Source organism: Colobus angolensis, unplaced genomic scaffold (genome assembly GCF_000951035.1).
Source record: "Colobus angolensis palliatus isolate OR3802 unplaced genomic scaffold, Cang.pa_1.0 Scaffold298, whole genome shotgun sequence".
Lineage (NCBI taxonomy): Eukaryota > Metazoa > Chordata > Mammalia > Primates > Cercopithecidae > Colobus > Colobus angolensis.
This window is the reverse complement of record NW_012116243.1, coordinates 277,414-300,641: the sequence shown is the minus strand read 5'-3', so window position 1 is coordinate 300,641 and position 23,228 is coordinate 277,414.

Here is a 23,228-nt window from a genome sequence, read left to right as displayed (position 1 = left end):
GATGGTCTCGATCTCCTGACCTCGTGATCCGCCCGTCTCGGCCTCCCAAAGTGCTGGGATTACAGGCTTGAGCCACCGCGCCCGGCCTCTGTCCTTTAAACACTGGTTACCTTTGTGTCCTTAGATTATACTATAAGTTTTAAATCATTTTTTTGGACTTCCTTTGTGTTCTGACTTGGCTCCTCTCCTGGCATCACAGTTGGTATACAGAGCAATTAAGTAAGTAATAATACAGAGTAAGTAATACAGAGCAATTTTAGGGGTTGGGTCATTTGCTTTCATTTCTATGGACCGCTGTTCTTGCCTGATGTTTTGTCTTGAAAACTATTATTTCATATATTTTGTCTGCTTCTTTTGGTTGTTTCAGAAGCGGGGGGATGGTGGAGGGACGTAAATTCAGTCCTCGTTACCTCATTTATGGAAGAAAACTTCCTTCTTTACTTTTTAATATCTATGTGCCCTCATATAAGTCACATCACTTTCAGCATAGCAGTTTCTGTTTCACAGCTATAAAGAACAATACAAGCAAGAATCTTATATATTAAATATGTTACCGAGAATATAAAATAGAAATATGAACTCATTCTTAATATTAGTATTTCCTTAAATCAGAAATTTCTAGAAAGTGTTAATATTTCTCTTTACACAATATTAACAAAGCATTAGTCAGGCTTGAGAATTCTTAAACATAATTACAATATGTAAGTATCTAAATTAATAATCTCAAAATGTTGGTGAGAATTAAAACAACTCTATGCTGGAAGGCAAGTAAATTTAATAAAATTATTATGGAGGTCTATAAATATTATATCAGCTTAAAATGTTTATAATTTTTGAGCCAGAAATTCTAACTTCAGAATATTTTCCTAAAAGAATAATCAGAAATTACCAGAAAGATGAATGTATAAGGATGTTAGACACTGCTCTTTACAATACAATGTGTTTACTTTCCATTAAGTATCTGAAGTAGGAGTCTGTGTGAATAAATACTGGTCCATTAATTGGATCAATAAGATGAGCTGGATTTCAATATTCTATAGCCATTAAAGATCATATTCAGTGGCATAGAACTTCAGCTTATTATTTGCTAAGTTCCAAAACTGTTATTGTATGCCTTAAATTGTTCCAGAAGTTGCATACTAAAATATTGAGTGTGATCATCTCTGAATGGTCTAATTATGGTTAGATTGTTTTTCTTTCACTAAATGTCATATTTTGTAATATTTCACAAATTTACATATATTATTTCTATAACCAGAAACCAAGTATATTAGACAAATGGGCAAGCAGTTTTTTCACCCATAGTTTGAAATGAATAAAAAATTGTTACTAAAAATCAAGCTCTTCATATATGAAGCAAATAATCCACTGATGTTTGAAGACCATGCTCTGGAACAGAAAGTCCTAATGTCAAGTCTCAGCCCTACCTCTTGAATCTTGTGCTTAGCTTTACTCAATCTCTGCTTGCTCATTTGTACCTTGGGATGTAATGGTTTCATTATACATTACTGGTGTGGATCCAGCTAATATAACAAACATTTGACTTAGAGAGCATTCTCAACACATAGTAGATACTATTATTGAAAGATCCAAACCATCTCCAGGATTTGGTTTGAGTCAGCATCCTTCAGACCATTTGTACCAGTAGTAGTTTCCAGAGTAAATGAATCAATTATATATGTACATGTATGTGTATCTGTATATATAAATATGTATGGATATATGTATATGTGGACATATATAAATATATATACACATATCTATTTATATGTGTGTGTATCTATAGTTAGAGAGAGGAGAGAGATATTGATTTATTGTAGCAAATTCGTTCATGTGATTATGGAGGCTGGCAGGTCTGAAATCTGTGTGGCAGTTTTTTAGGCTGTATACTAAGGCAGGATTTTAACGTACAGTATTGAGTCTGATTTTTTTCTTCTCTAAGAAACCTCAGTATTTTCTCTCAACACTAAACTGATTGTATCCAACTGATTGATGAGTTCTACCCACGTCATCAAGGACAATCTCCTTCATTTAAAGTCCACTGATCATACATGATTGCTAACTAAATCTACAAAATACTGTCACAGCAACACCTAGATTGGTATTTGATTAAATAACTGGCACTATAGCCTAGCCAAATTGACACATAAGAATAGCATCTCATCTTTCATTATGAATCTTCTCAGGAGAGGGAGGTCAGGAAGAACAGTTTCTGTACTATCTCTTTAAGAAATAAACACTTATTAAAAGTGTTATTTTAATTCAAGCTTCTATCTTAATTTTTTTCTTTAAAAAAGTCTAATATCTCAAAGGTAATTAGAAAAATTAGTTTGAGATTTTTCCTAAAGCAGATAATAACTTATTCAGAACCCAGAGAATACTACATTAGAATACACAAGTGATTACCAAATACAAGGGAAATAGGAGGAAAAGAAAGTTTCAAGTCAAATATGATGCAGGTATATTAATAAAATTTCATTCGACTATGACTGTTGTAACAAATTGCCTCAGACTGGATGGTTTAAAAATAATCAGTTGATTTTATCACAGTTCTGAAGGCCAGAAGTCAAAAATCAGTATCACTAGGCTGAAATTAAGGTGTTGACAGGAGCAGTTTTCCTCCCAATGCTCGAGGGGACAATCTATTTTTTGCCTCTTCCAGCTTCTGGTGACTGCTGGCATTCCTTGGCTTGTGGCCACATCACTCCAATCTCTGCCTCTCTGTTCAATAATCTTTATTTATTTATTTATTTATTTATTTATATTTTTTTAATGCAGGGGCAGAGTGTCTCACTCAGTTGCCCAGGCTGGAGTGCAGTGGTGTGAACACAGCTCACTGTAGCCTCGACTTCCTGGGCTCAGGTGATTCTCCCACCTCAGCCAAGTAACTGGGACTACAGGCATGGACCACCACAACCAGCTACATTTTTGTATTTTTATAGAGTTTTACTATGTTACCCACACTGGTCTCAGCAATCCTCCAGCCTCAGCCTCCCAAAGTGCTGGGATTACAGGTGTGAGCCACCATGCCTGGCTACCTTTTTTTTTTTTTTGTTTCCTTTTGTATGTAATCTTCCTCTGCTTCTCTCTTGCAAAGATACTTTTGATTATATCTAGGACCCACCTGGATAGTCCAGAGTAGTCTCCCTATCTCAAGATTTTTAACTTAGTCATATCTGCAAAGATCCTTTTTCTAATATAAGGAAACATGTATAGATTCCATCATTAGGACTTGATAACTTTCGGAACCATTATTTCATCTACTGCATACAGTTTTATTCATTAGTTACTGGAATAAAGGTGTTGTAACACAAGTAGAATCAAAATCTCAGTTACTGTGTTTCAACTAATTTCCACATAATATGGCCATGTTAGACTGACCCTGGACTTCATTGCCTTCAGTGTGCATGTTCCATCATGAGTCTACCTAATAAATGCCAAGAATCCCCAGGCTTCTTTTCCGGCGTAGGTATGAAGAAAAAAAAAAAAATCTGTTTGTATTTAAACCCAGGTAGCACACTTTTCTGAAGAAGTTAACTACACTATAGAAAAGACATGTGAAAAATAATATATTTGTGTTTCCAATGAAAAACCCACTTGTTAACTAATTATTTTTTAAACTCATCAGTCAACATGTACTACTCACACAGAATTTCTAATCAGTATTTTAGAACTTTACTCTGTACAATGTGGGCACATTGATTGTAACAAATATATCATTGTGGTGCAGGATGTTGATAGTGAGGAAGGCTGTGCATGAGACAGGGGGTAGATGCGAACTGTGCTGTTTGTGCAATATTGCTATGAACCTAAAACTGCTTTAAAAATTAAAGATACTATTTTTTTAAATGAACAGCCAACCAAAACTCTCTAGTCATTTGAATAAAAACTTGATGAAAGATAGACCTTAAGAAAGAATTAAGATCAAGTAAAATGAAGACAACTTAAAATCATTAATTAATATCCTCATAGAGATATGTAAGATCCTGTATCCATGAAAAAAATAAATGTATGTTAAAATAAGAACAACTAGAAATCTAGTAAGATAGTCATGGAAATTGAAAACAATATAATTGAGTTTAATAAAAATAACCAAATTTTAGAAGATAAAGGGAAACAAATTTTTCACAATGTAGAATATAAATATAAACTGTTAATCGACAAAGCTCTATATTCTCTAGAGTGTATCTATGATGAGAGAAGAGAAAAAAATGTAGCAAAGAAACTAGTGAAGAGGAAATGTCTCACTCTAGACTTTTTTTTTTAGGTTAAAAAGACCTATCAAGTGCCTCAAAAAGGAAAAAAAAAAAAAAAATGGCCTGATAGGTTTATTGAATGCATACCCAGAAATTGAGGGATAAGAAAAGAATGTCTTGTCAATTGAGAAGGAAGAAAGATCTTAGATAATGTGTCTCAATCTTTCTGAAGAGCAAGATGTTTTGTTCCGTAAAAAGTGCTTTGTTCCTTGAACTTGGATTAGAACGTATTCTTAGGAAAAAAAAAAAAAAATAACTTCTGACATTCAGCCTCTCAGTGTCAAGGCAGCAATAAACCTTGTTCCAATAAGTAGAAAAACGAATGAAATTTCTTTACCCTTATATAACACAAAGGTATATTTGTAATAAGAGTTGTAATAACAGTAATTCTTGCTGAGAGGTTATGAGGCAGGGGAAAGTTTCTCAGAGAGGAGGACTTCCATTTTTATTCAAATCAGTGTATAACAATATGGGAAAAAACACCAAAAAATGATGCTATTAATAGTAATAAATTCAACTCCATTTTTAGTGAAATACTTCAAAATATCAAACCAGTGTTTTGCTAAGTATCTTTCAACCCCCCTTCACTAAATGAATGTTTTTCTTGTTTGTCTTTTAAAATATCTTTTATTTTCTTAAATTGATGGATATAATTGTTTTACTGTGTACAACATGATGTGTTGAAGTACACATACAATGTGGAATGGTTAAATCTAAGTTACTCATAAATGCATTATCTTACCTTGTTATCATTTATGTGGTAAGAGCATGTAATTTATATTAATTATCTTTACACATTTTAAGAATACAATATATCGGCCAGGCGTGGTGGCTCAAGCCTGTAATCCCAGCACTCTGGGAGGCGGAGACGGGAGGATCATGAGGTCAGGAAATCGAGACCATCCTGGCTAACACGGTGAAACCCCGTCTCTACTAAAAAAATACAAAAAACTAGCCGGGCGAGGTGGCAGGCGCCTGTAGTCCCAGCTACTGGGGAGGCTGAGGCGAGGGAATGGTGTGAACCCGGGAGGCGGAGCTTGCAGTGAGCTGAGATCCGGCCACTGCACTCCAGCCTGGGTGACAGAGCGAGAAAAAAAAAAAAAAAAAAAAAAAAGAATACAATATATCATCATTAACTCTAGTCTCCTTGCTGTAATATAGCTATCTTGAAAAATTTTGCTCCTCTTCACATTCTCACTGGCACTTATCTTTTGTCTTTTTGAGAATGGCCGTTTTAACAGATGTGAGATGATCATTGTGGTTTTAATTTGCATTTCCCTGGCCATTAATGAAGTTGAACGTTTTTCTGTATACCTGTTGGCCTTTTGTATATTTCATTTTGAGAAACGCTTATTCAAATATTTTGCCCATTTTTAATTGTGTTATTTCTTTTATCTTTTCTTTTTTTTCCTATTGAATAGTCTGAGTTTCTTAGATATTTTTTATATTAACCCTTTGTCAGACTTGTCATTTTCAAATATTTTCTCTTATTCAGTATGTTCTTTTCATTCTGTTGATTGCTTCCCTTGCTGTGCAGAAGCTTTTAAGTTTACTGTAATCTCATTTGTCTAATTTCGCTTTTGTTTATTGTGCTTTTGATGTCATATCCATAATATCCTTGCCCAAACTAATGTGATAAAGCATTTCTCCATTTTTTATTAGTTTCAAAATTTAGTGTCTTATATTTAAGTCCTTAATCTATTTTGAGTAAATTTTTGTATATGGTGAGAGGTACGAGTTCAATTCGATGGGTGCTGCAAACCACTGTGACACGTGTATACCTATGTAATAAAACTGCACATTCTGCACATGTACCCCAGAACTTAAAGTACAATAATTAAAAAAGTTAAATCATCCCTCTAGGGCTACGCCAGTGGCTCATGCCTGTAATCCCAGCACTTTGGGAGGCTGAGGCAGACTGCTTGAGGCCAGCCTGGGCAACATAGTGAGATCCTATCTCTACAAAAGATTTAAAAATTAGCCAGGCTTGGTGGTTTGTACCTGTAGTCCCAACTACTCAGGAGGCTGGATCAGGGAGATCACTTGAGTCCAGGAGTTTGAGGCTACAGAGAGCCACGATCATGCTCCAGCCAGGGAAACAGAGCAAGACCCTGTCTCAAGAAAAAAGAAAAAAAATCATCCCTGTAGGAAAACGGTCTGGTTAACGCTGTTTCCTTGGCACTGTATTTTTCCAAGTGGAAACCCAGTTTGTATGTATTCTTTTCCTATTGTTGCTGTAACAAATTAACCAGTATACCAACTCAGTGGCTTATGACAGCAGAAGTTGATGAGCTTAACAGTTCTGAAGGTCAGAAGTCCAAAATGGGTCTCGTCGGACTAAGATCAAGATGTCAGTGGGGCTGTGTTCCTTCCAGAGACTCTAGAGGAGAATGTGTTTCCTTGCATTTTCCAGTATTGAAAGAGGCTGCCTGTCTTCGTTGGTGCCCTTCCTCCATTAAAAAAAAAAAAAAAGAAAAAGATTTCAATTTGATTCTTCTGCATGTGAATATCCAGTTTTCACATCTCCATTTATATTTATTTATTTATTTATTTATTTATTTATTTATTTATTTATTTATAGAGACAAGGTCTCCTTGTGTTGTCCAGGCTGGTCTCAGCAATCCTTCCATCTCTGCCTCCCAAAGTACTGGGATTACAGGTGTGAGCTACCATGCCCAGACACATCTATGTTTATTGAAGAGACTGTTATTTACCCATTGTGAGTTTTTGGCAACTTGGTCAAAAATCAATTGGCTCTAACTACGTGGATTTATTTCTGGCCTCTCTATTCTGTTTCACTGACCTAAGTGTCTGTTTTTATGTTGATATCATGTTGTTTTGGATATTATAGCTTTGTAGGATACAGTAAGTCCTCACTTAATGTTGTAGATAGGTTCTTGGTAACTGTAACTTTAAGCTAAACAAGTAGAACAAAACTAATTTACCATAGGCTAATTGGTACAAACAGTTATATTCTTACAATATATTTCTCATTACAAAAACGTCACCAAACTTCTAAATAAGGATTGAAAACACTTCTAATATTAAACATTAAAGTAAGTGTGAGCTATAGGTATACTTATGAAAGAATAATAAAAATAAGTAAAATAATTATTTACCCAATTTTTGGTGAGTCAGTGAGTGATGGCAGTGATAGTGGTGATGGATTAAATCAAGGAGTAAGTGTTTGCAAAGTGAAAATTCTAAGGAGTACCTCCTCCCATCACAGTTTGAAAACAAATAATAACAAATATGGCAAGATCACTGAGTCCTTTCATGCCACATCATTTATTGTCATGCAATTGGATGATTATTATTTGCTTTATGGATTTTATTTTACAATAATTTGTATTTATTCACTTATTCATTTTCTAATCTGCTTATTCCCATTCAGGGTCACAGGTGGCCAAACCCTCTCTTGGAAGCTCAAGGACCAGGCAGAAACCATCCCTGGACCGGACACCATTCCATCACAGTGGGTATTCACAAACCCATACTCACTCATAATGGCACAATTTAGATATGTCAATTAACCTAACATGCACATTTCTGGGGATATGGGAGGAGACTGGTGTACCTTGAGAAACCTCATGCAGACATAAACAGAACATGTAAAGTTTACATAAACAGTGTAGAGTTCTGGCATCGGCTGGAAATATTGGTTTTTCCTCACTAACATTACAATACAACAACATTAAATGAAATGATGTTATTTAAGGACCTACTGTACTTTAAAGTCAGACAGTGTGATGTCTTCAGCTGTGTTCTTTATACTCAAAATTGCTTTGAATATTTAGGCTCTTTGGTAATTTTGAACAGATTTTAGGATAGTTATTTCTATTTCTATGGATAATGTTATTGGTATTTTGATAGAGATTGCATCAAATTTGTAGATAGCTTTGGGTGGTATGGAACATTTTAATTATGTCAATTCTTTCAATAAATGAATATGGAACATCTTTTCATTTATTTTGTCTTTTCAATTTATTTGATTAATGTTTTACAGCTTTAATTATAAAAATATTTTACCTTTTTAGTTAAATTTATTTTTAGGTATCTGACTTTTGTAACTATTGTAAATGATTTTGTTTAATTCTCTTTCAGATAGTTTGCTATTAGCATAGAGAAATGAGTTTTGAATGTTAATTTTGTAATCTGCAAAATTACTGAAATTGAGTATTAGTTTTAACAGCTTTATAGTGGAATGTTCAGGGTTCTCTATGTATAATATCATGTCATCAAAACATAATGGCAGTTTAACAGCATCTATACCAATTTGGTTGCCTTTTATTTCTTTTTCTGGCTTAATTATTCTGACTAGGACTTTGCATATTATGTTGACTAGAAGTGGAGAAAGTGGACATCCTTTTCTTATCCCAGATGTTAGTGGAAAAGTTTTCAAATGTTCCCTCTTCAGTATGATGTTGGCTGTGGGTTTGTCATATATGGCCTTTATTGTGTTGAGATACTTTTTTGTGTGTAACTACTTTGGTGAGAGTTTTTGCCATGAAGCAATTTTGAATTTTGTCAAATGCTATTTCTGCTGCTATTGTGATGATTATATATGGCTTTTGTCCTTCATTCTGCTAATGTAATGTATCACGTTTACTGATTGACATATATTGAACCATCCTTGCATCACTGTTATAAATCCCATTTGGTAAATAATACTTTTATCATGGATTGAAATTATCCTTTTAATGTGTTATTAAATTCACTTTGCTAGCATTTTCTTGAGAATTTTTGCTCCTGTGATTATCAGGAATATTTGAGTGTAGTTTTCTTTTTGTTGTTGTGTGTCCTTGTCTGATTTTGGTATCAGGGTGATGCTGACCTCATAGAATGAGTTTGGAAACACTCCCTTTGTTTCAGGTTTTTGGAATAGTTTAAAAAGAATTGGGATTATTTCTTCTATAAATCTTCGGTAGAATGGTAGAATCCAGCAATGAAACCATCAGGTACTAAGCTTTTGTTTTGTTTTGTTTTGTTTTATAGGGGACTTTTTGTTACCAATTTCATCTTATTTCTGGTTATTGGTTACAGATCTGTTAAAGTTTTCTATTTTTTCATAGTTCAGTCTTGTTGGGTTGTATGTGTCCAGATATTTATCCATTTTCTTTATATGTTCTAAATTGTTGGCATGTAATTGTTCATAATAATCTCCTATGATCATTGTATTTCTTTGGTATCAGCTGTAATATCTCCTTTTTATATAGGATTTTATTTAGATGTCTCATTTTTTCTCAGTCTAGCTAAAGTTTTGTTGATTTTGTGCAGTTTTACTCAAATGTTGCTTTGCTGTTTCTCTGTCTGGATGATTTGTCTATTACTGAAAGTGGGGTGTCAAATATTTCTACTATTATTGTACTGCAATATATCTCTCCCATTAGATCCATTAACATATGCTTTAAATATTTCAGGTGCTTTGGTGTTGGGTGTTTATATATTTACATTGCTTTATCCTTTTGTAAATTGACACCTTTATCATATAATGACGTTTGAAGTCTTAATACAGTTTTTGGCAAAGTTATTTTATCTGATATAACTATAGTTACTCCTGTGCTTATTTAGTTTCCATTTGCACATAATGTATTGTATTTTTCCATCCCTTTACTTCTAGTTTACATGTGTTTTTTACAGGTGAAGTGACTCTCTTTTAGGCAGTACATATAACTGGGTTATTTTTAAAATCCATTCAGTCACCGTATATATTAGTTGAAAAATTTAATCTATTCATATTCAAATTATTGATAGGTAAGGACTTGCTACTTTAATTTTGTTATTGGTTTTCTAATTGTTTTGTATATGATTCTCTCTTTCTTTCTCCCTTACTGTCTTCCATTGCCGTTAAGTGATTTTCTCTAGTAGTATGTTTTGATTCTTTGCTCTTTATTTTCAGTGTATTTATTACATGTTTTGGTTTTGTGGTTACAATGAGGATTGCAAAAATTTAGTTATAAAAGATTATTTCAAACGAATGACAAGTTAACTCTGATTACAACTTTTTTTAAGTGAGAGTAAACTCTACTTTTTAACTCCACTCCCCCAGTCCTGCATTTTTCATGTCATAATATATATCCTTTTATGCTACATACCTCTCAGCAAATTGTTGCAGTTATTATTTTTAATAGTTTTGTCTTTCAGTCTTCACACTAAAGCTATAAGTGATTTACACACAACAGTGAGATTATTAGTGTATTCATAATTTGACTACGTACTTTCACCCAGTAAGTTATGTACTTTCAGATGTTATGTTACTTATTAGCATCCTTTTCTTTTATCTTGAAGAATTCCCTTTAGCATTTCTTATAATACAGGTTTAGAGGTGATGAACTCCTTCAGATTTTGTTTATTCAAATCTTTATCTATTCTTTATTTCTGAAGAACAGTTTGAGTATATTATCCCACTGTTTCCTGGACTGTAAAGTTTTGACTGAGAAGCCTGCTACTAGGCATATTGGGACTCCCTAGTGTGTTTGCTTTTTTTTCTCTTGCTTCTTTCAGAATTCTCTTTTTGCCTGTGATATTTTGATTGTAATATCATGAGGTAGTCTTATTTGGATTGAATCTTACTGGAGGCCCTTGACCTTTCTGTTCCTGGATATTTATATATCTATCTATATTTGAAAAGTTTTCTATTGCTATTTCTTTAAGTAAATATTCTACTAATTTCTTTTCTCTACTCCCTTTTAATCAGATTGAGCCATAAATGTGCTCTTTTTATGTTTTGCCTAAATCCCATAAGCTTTTTTATTCCTTTAAATTCTTTTCTCTGTTTTCTTCTCTGACTGTATATTTTCAATCTGTCTTTGAGTTTAAAAATTCTTTCCTCCACTTAATCAATTCTGTCATTGATGCTCTATAATGTAATTTTCACTTTGCTCACTGTAATTTTTAGCTCCAGGATTTCTGTCTTTTTTTTTATTATGTATATTTCTGTCACTTTGTTACATTTTTTTTTCTGATAAATTACTGTTTCTGTTTATTCTTTTGAAGTCCACTGAGCATACCTAAAACAACTACTTTGAATTACTTGTCAGGCAGTTGATCTATCTCTATCTTTTTAGGGTGAATGACCGGCACTTTATCACACTAACTTGTTGACATTCTCTTTCACTGATTGGTCTTGATCTTTGTATCCATGTGCCAATTTTTGTGCATTGATGTAGGTATCTAATGAAGTCTTGACAATCTGGCTTTATTTGGAAGACTCTTTTAGCAGTCAGTTTGACCAGAATTTCAGGGAAGGTTGACTGGTGAAGTCTTTAAGTATGTTACTACTTCATCTGGTGCCAGTGTTGATAGCTGTTGTGAAACCTTGGTTCTTATATTCTTATTTTAAAAGAATTTAAAGAAGAGACACACAGCAAAGGAGATACAGCATAAAGCAATTTATTGCAAAGGAGAAGGAATATTTTGAAAGCTAGATGCAGAATAGATAGTATACCCTGAGAGAGGATTCAGGGTTTGTTGCTCATGAATGGCAAAAGTGGCAAAAAATGGCACTGGGGAAACTCCCTTCATGGGAGTCTTACATGATTATTCATAAGTGGGTGGGAAGATGTGATACTAGTAAGCATGTTCTGGGTGATCCTCTGGGTGCACATGCACAGTAGCTGTGCGTGCTTGTTTACATATGGCATCTCAATAGCACCTTTACTTTCCATCCAGGGGTATTTTTTTTACTGCTATAACGACCAAAGGGTCAGACTAAGAACAGGTAAAATCAAAATGGGTATTCTCTCTACCAGGGAAATTCTCTTTGGACATAGTTTTGTTTGAATGAGATTAACTAAATGCAAATGCTGAGGTTTAGTGTGTTGATTATATAGTCACCATGGTTGCCACATCCCCAGCACATGGTTACTTCCTTGACTATGTATCCTGCCTCACCAGGGTCATGATTCCTGTCTGTCACCAGGAAGGACATAGTGGCTTCTTTTACATGTAATGGCCTAGTTTAAGGAACTGTAGGATTCTGCCCAGTGCTGAGTTTTTCTGTGGCTGGCCCAATATTGGGTTCCAAGCCAAAGGCCTATGCTTACTTTTCCTTCCTTCCCCCAAGTTGATGGTGTATCTCCCTATGCTGTGCTGCCTAAAATTGGGGCAGGGATGTTGTGGATAATGTAGACCTGTACTTTCTACCCTGCTTAATGCATCTCATCTTATTATTATGCTAAGATCAGATAATTTGATGTTTCACCTAGTTTCCTTAACTCTTATGAATTTATTTGTATGTGTGGATAGTTGTCATATTGATGTTTCTGTTAAGAAGCAATCACTGGAGAGTTCTCTGACTTCTTGGTTTGTTCCTCTTTGAATGAATGCCTTAAAGTAAAAATAGTATAATTTACATTTGCCTTAAAAATCTTTACCTTCCAATATAATGATAAAAATTTATACTTACTATATTGACATGATTGATAACTAGAAAGCTTCTCTCTAGATTTCTTCCTGGAGAGATATAAGAATAGACTATTTTTAACAGACAGGATATTAAAGAGATTTATTTTCTTTTTCTTTTTTACTCTTTATATACCTAATACTTGAAGAAACTAAATAGGCAACATAAAATTATACATTACAAACAATCATACCGCTTGTTATGATAATTTCACATTTAGCATGTATTCTCTCAAAAGGAAATAGGTCAAAGCCAACATTTCCAACTATGGGGAAAGACATATATTTAAAAGTATCTGCTCTTTGAGGATTTTACATCAGATTATTTTTTAAATACCAAGTAATGACAATTTTTAAAAGTTACTCCAATATGGTAAATAGTAGGTTGTTTACTTGGTGACTTATTTATTCACAATCTTTATTAATGTTCTTTGAGGTGCTAATTACTGTGCCACGGATTGTATGCTTTTTTTTTTTTTTTTTGCACTTCCACAAGACTCTTAAAATACTGAAGAATCAAAAAAAGATAGCTGTACTTTTTATAAATCAACACAGTAAATTCAGTGATCAATTGTTCTTTGAGAAAATGAAAGTCAAATATAATAGCTTGGGGTTTCAGTAGAGCAATAAACCTGTACTATTCAATAAAATAATTAATAGTATTATACTTAAATGAAGGATTCAGATCATTCCTATTGTGTTTTTACTTTGGCTTTGAGATGAGATAACTTTTAAAGATTTTTTTTTTTTTTTTAATTTACAGAAAGTGAGGTAGCAGAAGAGAATAATAAAGATTTATGGAAGTTAAAGTCCAAAGCTATAAAAACATAACTTTTATTAGTTTGCTTTCTTTTTTAGAATAAATGTTTCAAAAGCATAATCAGTGGATTAGAGGTTAGCTTTGTTTTAAATTCAAATGCATGGCCACATAATTTCTTAAAAATCTAGTACAGATTCTATTGAAGGTAACATAGAAGTTAGAGAGTGATACATATTTAAAATCTGAGATTAGACTTTTGTTTCAAGGGAAACAATAGGCAGAGATAATTTTCTTCATACAGAAATTTAAAAGAAATAAGTAAATTGAGTGAGAAAAGTAAGAAAGCAACATGAATATAATTAACTGCTGAAAAGGCAACCCTTAGTTTTTTCTAAATTAAGAGACATTTTGGATTTCTAAGTCAGTGTTGAATTAAGGACCCATGAATTACATTATATATTGCAGAATGAAGAATATTTGTTTTCTATAATTATTTAATGTATTGAAAGAAGAAGATATAATGGAACAAAGTGTCTTAATAATTTAATTTGCATTTAAGACATTGAATTTACTAATTTCTTTACATCTCTCTCTGCCATATATGCCTTTTTATATGCTCTGAAACAGAAAGGGGTATTAACACAATAAAGTAAGTGATGTAAATGAACATAGGAGAAAAGATTAGACTGGTTATATAGGTGAATTCTGATTTTAAAAAATTCTAAAGTCATACACACATTGTTAACTATATATATTTTGTCTTATTCTTGTAAAAAAATAGTTTTTTGTAAATAAGCTTTTCTGTACTTTTTAGTTTAAGAATTGATTACAATACACAAGAATGTGTTCTGTTTAGGTACATAGTCTTAGATTCTTAGATTTCTTTAAATGATGAAGGTTAGCACTGATATTGTTTGCTGTGTCCCTACTCAAATCTCGTCTTGAATTGTAGTCCCCAAATTCCCATGTGTTACAAGAGGGACCCGATGGGAGATAATTTGAATCATAGGGGAAGTTTCCCCAGACTCTTCTCATGATAGTGAATAAGTCTCATGAGATCTGATGGCTTTATCAGTGGTTTCTGTTTTGCATCTTTCTCATTTTCTCTTGCTGCTACCATTTGAAAAGTCCCTTTTGCCTCCCACCATGATTCTGAGCCCTCCCAAGCCATGTGAAACTAAACCTCATTTTCTTCCCAGTCTTGAGTATGTCTTTATCAGGCAGCAGCATGAAAATTGACTAATACAGTAAATTGGTCCCAGTAGAGTGGGGCACTACTGAACAGATATCTGAAAATATGGAAGTGACTTTGGAACTGGGTAACAGGCAGAGACTGGAAGGAGGACTCAGATGAAGAAAGGAAAATGTGGAAAAGTTTGAAACTTCCTAAGACTTGTTGAATTACTTTGCCCCAAATGCTGATAGTAATATGGACAATAAAGTCAAGGTTGAGGTGGTCTCAGATGAAAATGAGAAACTTGTTAGCAACTGGAGCAAAGGTGACTCTTGTTAAGTTTTAGCAGAGAGACTGGCAGCATTTTGCCCCTGCCCTAGAGATTTGTGGACTTTTGAACTTGAGAGAGATGATGTAGATTATCTGGCAGAAGAAATTTCTAAGTAACAAAGCATTCAAGAGGTGAGATGGGTGCTGTTAACAGCATTCAGTTTTATAACGTAAGCAGAGCACAAAAGTTCAGAAAATTTGCAGCTGGACAATGTGATAAAAAAGCAAATCCCATTTTATGTGGAAAAATTCAAGCCTGCTGCAGAAATTTGGATAAGTAACAAGGAGCCAAATGTTAATCCCCAAGACACAGGGAGAAAATGTCTCCAGAGCATGTCAAAGATCTTCACAGCCACCTCTCCCACCACAGGCCTAAGGCCTGGGAGGAAAACTTTGTTTTGTGGGCTGGGCCTAGGGTCCCCATGCTGTGTGCAGCCTAGGGACTTGATGCCCTGCATCCCAGCTGCTCGAGCCATGGCTGAAAGGGACCAATGTAGAGCTTGGACCATGGCTTCAGAGGGTGCGAGCCTCAAGCCTTGGCAGCTCCCACATCGTGTTGCACCTCCCAGTGCACAGAAGTCAGGAATTGGGGTTTGGGAACCTCTGCCTAGATTTCAGAAGATGTATGGGAATGCCTAGACGCTCAGGCAGAAATTTTTTTCAGGGGTGGGATTCTCAGAGAGAACCTCTGCTAGGCAGTGCAGAAGGGAAATGTGGGGTTGGAGCCCCCACACAGAGTGCCTACTGGGGCACCGCCTAATGGAGCTGTGACAAGGAGGCCACCGTCCTCCAGAACCAAGAGTGATAGATCCACCAACAGCTTGCATTGTATGCCCAGAAAAGCGACAGACAATGCCAGCCCATAAAAGCAGCCATGAGGGAGGCTGTACCCTGCAAAGCCACAGGGGTGGAACTGCCCAAGACCATGGAAATCCACCTCTTGTGTTAGCAGGACCTGGATGTGAGACCTGGAGTCAAAGGAGATTATTTTGGAGCTTTAAGACTTGACTGCCCCGCTGGATTTCAGACTTGCATGGGGTCTGTAGCCCCTTTTCTTTGGCCAATTTCGCCCATTTGGAATGGCTGTATTTACCCAATACCTGTATCACCATTGTATCTAGGACGTAAGTAGCTTTCTTTTGATTTTACAGGTTCATAGACAGAAGGGCCTTGCCTTGTCTTAGATGAGACTTCAGACTATGGACTTTTGGGTTAGTGATGAAATGAGTTAAGACTTTGGGGATTGTTGGGAGGGCAAGATTGGTTTTGAAATGTGAGGACATGAGATTTGGAGGGACCAGAGATGGAATGATATGCTTGAACTCTGTGTCCCACCCAAATCTCATCTTGAATTATAACTCCCACAATTCCCACATGTTGTGGGAGGGACCTGGTGGGAGATAATTTGAATCATGGGGTCAGTTTCCCCCAAATTTTTCTTATGGTAGTTAATAAGTCTCATGAGATCTGATGGATTTTTGTTGGTTTTTTTTTTGAGACGGAGTCTCACTAGGTCGCCCAGGCTGGAGTGCAGTGGTGCACTCTCGGCTCACTGCAACCTCCACCTCCCAGGTTCAAGCGATTCTCCTGCCTCAGCCTCCTGAGTAGCTGGGATTACAGGCACATGCCACCACGCCTGGCTAATTTTTGTATTTTTTGGTAGAGACGAGGTTTCACCATGTTGGTCAGACTGGTCTCAAACTCCTGACCTTATGATCCGCCTGCCTAGGCCTCCCAAATTGCTAGGATTACAGGCATAAGCCACCACACCCGGCTGATCTGGTGGTTTTATTAGGCGTTTGTGCTTTTGCATCTTCCTCATTTTCTCTTGCTGACACCATGTAAGAAGTGTCTTTCACTTCCCGCCATGATTCTGAGGCCTCCCCAGTCATGTGGGACTGTAAGTCCAATTAAACCTCTTTTGTCTTCCCAGTCATGGGTATGTCTTTTTCAGCAGTATGAAAATGGACTAACATAAACATCTTAAAAATGCTGAGTCAGAATTAAATATATATAATTTTACTTTAAAAATTACATTAAAAACTGGGCGTGGTGGCATACGCATGTAGTCCTAGCTATTTATGAATCCGAGGTGGGAGGATTGCTTGAGCCCAGGAGTTCAAGGCCGCAGTGAGCTATGATGCTTCACTGCACTGTAGTCTGGGCGACAGAGCAAGACCTCATCTCTAAAAATAAATAAATAAATAAATAAATATTTTTAAAAATAACACTATCAAAATGTGTAACACCTCAAACATGTCTTTATTGCCAACAACAATTTACTAAACCTATACGTTTTGTAATCTTACTTTCCTAATGATTTAAACTGAATTGTAGCATATTTTATTGATATGATTACCTGAAAAAACTGGTGTTTGTTGACCTGCAGAGTAACAATAACACTCCACAAGAATTGCAGGTTTTGCACAAAAGGACTTTTATTGCTTGGCACAAGTAAGGAGAGCGCTGGGAGTATTCTCCAAAGCAGTGTCTCTCCAAGGGAAAGGGGGGTTTAATGGACAATGGAGAGGGAAAAGCATTCATCAGAGCATGTAGATGGGAGGGGTCCCAGTTGTACAGACACCATGAGTCACTGTGCCAGCACACAGGTCACATGTCATGGTAATGAAGCTATAGCTCCTCCTGGGGTGAAAACCTTAGCATGGTAATAAAGAAAGTTCATTCAGGTTCATCTGTAGGTGGCTGGGTTTTGTCAGGAACTGATTTCAACTGACTAGGTGACTGCATTTCACATAGGATTTGGGAAAAAACAGCCTACAGGGCAGGAGGCTGTAAAACAGGTTGATTGCTGAGATTAAATTCCTACAGTCCCTGGAGACCTTCCCTGTCTACTTACAGTATACCAAAATAGCAAGTAATCTATTCATTTATTCAATAATCGTTGAAAACAAATTATTTACTAGTCCAGGCACTGGGCAAAATGTAGCTCTTCTTTTCAAAACCTTTTCACATACTGGGTAAGACAGATAACTACATTTTGAGTTGATAATTACAATGATGATTATAATCAAATATGCATAAGAAAGAGAGCAATAAGAATAAACACTGATAACTATCTGATTTTTTACAAAAGTGTTACTTTTAATCAGTTTGACTGAAAGTAAGTTTTTTCTTTTAAACTGGAGTTTCAGCAAAGAGAGGAGGAGAAAAATAGCTCCAAATGAGTTCATCTATTACGAAAATCAACTGTAGAAACAATTTCTCCAGAAACCAAAGCTATATTGCAAGGGGATAATTTAGTATATTTTTTTCAATGGCTTTTTAAGGTCCTTATCAAAATTACGTTGCTGTCTGGATTTTTCCAGCTTCTAACTCTGGGCTTATATTCAGGTCAGAACTGAATGACAATAAGTTATCATCCTTTTAACTAAAGATTATTTTAAAAAATTAAAATGACAAGAATTTTTCTCTCTTTTTTCTCTCTCCCTCCTCTTCCCATCACCACTATACTTTATTTTTCCCTTCTCATTTTTTTTCTTCTTCTCCTCGTTTTCCCCCAGAAGGGTAAAGTATATACAAAAGGATAAAAGTAATTAAAAAATTAAAAAAATAAATTCATCTGGAAAAGGTAGAATAACATAAAATTACTACTATAAAGATAATTATTGTTTCCAAATATTAAATATTTACTTTGCTGGCTGTGTCTAGATTTTTTTAAATTATGGATATCTCATGTTTTGTTTATCTCTTAAAAGCTAGACTATTAGAAAGTAATGCAAGTACCTCATTTTATAAATGAGAAAAAAAGAGCCTCCAAAATATAAATGGTTTATATGTCAAAGTAAGGCCCAGTTTTCCAAAGTTTCACCTACATAGGTCAAGTCTCTTTATTAAAGCAGACTTAGGGTTAGATGTGGTGGCTCATGACTGACATTCCAGCACTTTGGGAGGCCAAAACAGGTGGACTGCTTGAGCTGAGGAGTTAGAGTCCTGCCTGGGAAACATGATGAAAGCCAATCTCTACAAAAAATAAGAATACAAAAATTAGTGGGCATGGTGGGTGGCATGCACCTGTAATCCCAGCTACTTGGGGAGTTGAGGCTGGAGGATTACTTACGGAAGTAAGTAATTACGACGGAAAGTCGAGGTGGCAATGAGCTGAGAGGGCACCACTGCACTCCAGCCTGGGCAACAGAGCAAGACCCTCTCTCAAACAAATTAATAAAAATAAATAAAATAAAATAAAATAAAAATAATAAAGAGGACTTAGATGACAAGAAGGCAGGTGAAATCTGACAAGTCCAGAAAAGGCTATTAGTAGAGCCAAATTCTGCTATATATTTATTTAAATATTGTTTTTGTTTACCTATATGATAATATATAAAAAAATTGAATAGCTAAATAGTTGAAATCATTTGGAATTATGGAAGCCAAACATTTGTATGACTAAGTAAATTTTCCATTTCTCTTTGTGCCTCCAGCTCTTCTTATTCAGTATCTCATATAAGTTGACTTTGCATTAATATATTTTCTGAACTTGATCAACTTTATATTGTAGATAATTCTAAAAATCTATCTTCCCAAACGAATCATTTTTCTCTGTATTTTCCTTCTAGAGACATGTTTTATGGTGGCTGCTTTCCTGTCTAAAATGTACAAAGCCAAAATTAAAATAAAACACAAATGCACACATATATATATGTGTGTGTATATGTGTATACACATATATATGTTGAAATATAGGCTGAAATATATTGGTTGAAATATATATAAATATATATACACATATATTTAACATTCAGGTAGGTTACCTCTATTTCAACCAATTTCTCCACAAGTCTTTCCCATGAGGTCCATCTTTACTACTTTAATTTGAGTGTTTTTCTAAGATTGAAAATAAGGTAAGTGATCAGGACAGAAGCAGAAGAGAAATTTGCCAGCATGGGCATCAGTGTGACTTATTAAGGACATAGCTGAAATCTTCAGTCCCAAGTTCTAATCTACTATAAACACTTTAAAGGCAATTTTCACATTTGCCTTTAGAAATAGATTGTGTAGAAAAGGGGGAAATAAAACTTTTTCATCTACTTGCCCAGGTTCCCTGGCTGGGGTCCTGTGAAATAGATTGACAAAATATACATTAATAGTAGAGACAAAAAAAAAAAAAAAACAGAGTTTATTAACACATGTGGTGCATACACATGGAAAAGAAATCATTGATGAGTAACTCAAAGTGATGGTTAGAACTTGGGCTGATATATTATCTTAACAAAAGCTATGACTTTGTAGAGACATGACCAGACAAAGGAAGGAGGTTTAGGCTCCCAAGGGTGGTGAACTGTGGGAAGGTATATAAATATAAGTAACAGAGCAAGGTTTGTTTAAATCCATCTCAGCACTCACTTCTCATCTTCTTCATGGGCATAAAACTTCCCTTGGAGATGGGATTTATGGTAGTCCACATTTCTCAGAAGCTTCTGCTTTTAGTCAGATAAGGAAAGCTCCAAGAAAGCCTTCTTTCTGCCATCTAGCAAATCGCAAATATCGTCAGCTCAAAATAATCCTTATGCCAAAATGGCTTACTTTGGGGTGGCATATGCTGGTCTTCTACAGTGAAAAAAAAAAAATGGATACAACATGACAACTCAGAATGACTGTCACAGAGCTCAGAGAAGTAAATAGGCAGAACAGGGTTGGGAATGGTGGCTCACGCTTGTAATCCCAGTACTTTGGGAGGCTGAGGTGAGCAAATCACCTGAAGTCAGGAGTTTGGGACCAGTCGGTCAACATGCTGAAACCCTGTCTCTATTAAAAATATAAAAATTAGCCAGGCGTGGTTGTGAGTGCCTGTAATCCAAGGTACTCAGAAGGCTGAGGCAGGGAGAATCACTTAAACCTAGGAGAAAGAGGTTGCAGTGAGCCAAGATTGTGCCACAGCACTCCAGCTTGGATGACAGAGCAAGACTCTGTCTCAAAAAAAAAAAAAAAAAAAAAAAGGGTACAAAAGGGCAAAGGGCAAATAGGTAGAATATCCATGGAGATGAGCATCCCATGGCCAGTCGGCTAACACGACATCAGCCAAGACAATAGCTCCCTTCTTTAACTGTCACTGGTTTCAGCAATTATAACCTCAGCTTTGCATGCTGAAAATATGGTACATGATGAAAATAACCAATTCAACCCTTTCTTAAGGAACTTTTCTTCCTCTTGTAGTTTGATTGAATGCATATACATAGTTGCTTTCTATTTTATAAAAATAAAAGTTTTAATAGCTTCTATAGAATAAGAGCTATTTAAATGAAGACAGAAGGTGTAAGAACTTTGTTTCTTCTTTTCTCTTAACTACAAGCATTTACATAAAAGAATAGATTCAAGTTTTGCAGGCCTGAAATTCATGTATCTGGCAACCCTCTTTAAGAAGGAGACAAAAATAAGACTATATAATTGAATAGGGAACAATATTTATTTAGAATGAGAAAAATGGAGACTTGAGATTCGTGAAAGAAAGAGGCCAAGAAGTTGAATTTTCATGAGCTACATAGTATACCTTCCTCTATTTGGCTAATCCTGCTGTCCCTTGGCAAAAAGCCATGATTATTAGGTATATTTTATCATATTGTTTCATACTTCTGGACTATTTATTTAACTAAAATACTCCTTTCTAAATCTTGAAAGATATTAGTATCTTCCAATATATTCATTTTATAATACTCAATGAGATACCAGAGAGCCTAAATAGCTTTATTGATTTTCATATGTTCTCTACTGTGGGAAAAACTAAAGGAGTAATTAATTTAAACAAGAAATTAAGGAGTGCTAGTGGACTTATTTGTCAGATTTTGATTAAGAAAGGACATACAGTAGAGGTAATACTTCTAAGAGAGGAGGCCACCCCTCATATCGTCTTATGCCCAATTTCTGCCTCCAAAGAAAGAAGTAGTAAAAACTGAAAGGCAGAAATGAAATCCACAGGCAGACAACCCAGCGGCGCACCCTGGGCCTGGTAGTTAAAGATCGACCCCTGACCTAATCAGTTATGTTATCTATAGATTACAGACATTGTATAGAAATGCACTGTGAAAATCCCTATCTTGTTTTGTTCCGATCTAATTACCAGTGAATACAGCCCTCAGTCATGTATCCCTGCTTGCTCGACCCTCTCACATGCACCCCCCTTAGAGTTGTGAGCCCTTAAAAGGGACAGGAATTGCTCACTTGGGGGGCTCGGCTCTAAGACAGGAGTCTTGCCGATGCCCCCGGCTGAATAAACCCCTTCTTTCTTTAACTAGGTGTCTGAAGAGCTTTGTTGTGACTCGTCCTGCTACATTTTTTGGTTCCCTGACTGGGAAGTGAGGTGACTGGCAGATGGTCGGGGTGGCTCCTTAGGAGGCTTAAGCTTGCCTTGTGGAACATCCCTGCGGGGGACTCCGACCAGCCCAAGCGACGCGGATCCTGAGAGTGCTCCCGGGTAGGCATTTGCCCCAGTGGGACGCCTCGCCAGAGCAGGGTGTGGCAGGTCCCCATGGAGGATCAAAGCAGTGGCTGAACACCAGGAAGGAACATACACTTGGAGTCTGGACATCTAAAACTTGGTAAGACTAGTCTTTGAAACTTGCCCACTCTGTTTGAGTGGAAGCACGGCCTGATCACCCACAAGTTGCCTTTATCGACACTTTGGTTTTAGTTTTGACTCGGTTTGAATTGCTTAACAGGATTGGTCTTGGGAACTTGTCTACTCCATTTGAGTGGAGGCGTGATCTGATCACCCACGGTGGGCCTGTACTGGCACTTTGGTTTTTGTTTTTAAGTGGACTTGGCTTGCTTGATGCTTTGGTTTTGGTTTTGACTTGGCTTGGATTTCTGGATACTCTGATTTTGGTTTTGATTTTGGTTTGGTGCAAACTGCAAAAGTATGTGTGTGCCCTTGTTACCCGTTCTTTGTTTTGTGGTGTGCATGTGGTGTGAGTGTGGCATTTTGTCTCGAAGAAGTATAGGTCAGGCACAAATAAGCCCACCCTACTAGGAACTATGTCGAAAAATTTCAAAAAAGAATTTAAAGGGCACTATGGAGTACTATGACACTAGGAAAACTTAAAACTTTGTGTAAGATAGACTGGCCAACATTAGAGGTAGGTTGGCCATTAGAAGGAAGCCTGGGCTGGGCACGGTGGCTCATGCCTATAATCCCAGCACTTTGGGAGGCTGAGGCTGGCAGATCATGAGGTCAGGAGATCGAGACCATCCTGGCTAATATGGTGAAACCCCGTCTCTACTAAAAATTCAAAAAAATTAACCAGGCTCAATGGTGGGTACCTGTGGTGCCAGCTACTCGGGAGACTGGGCA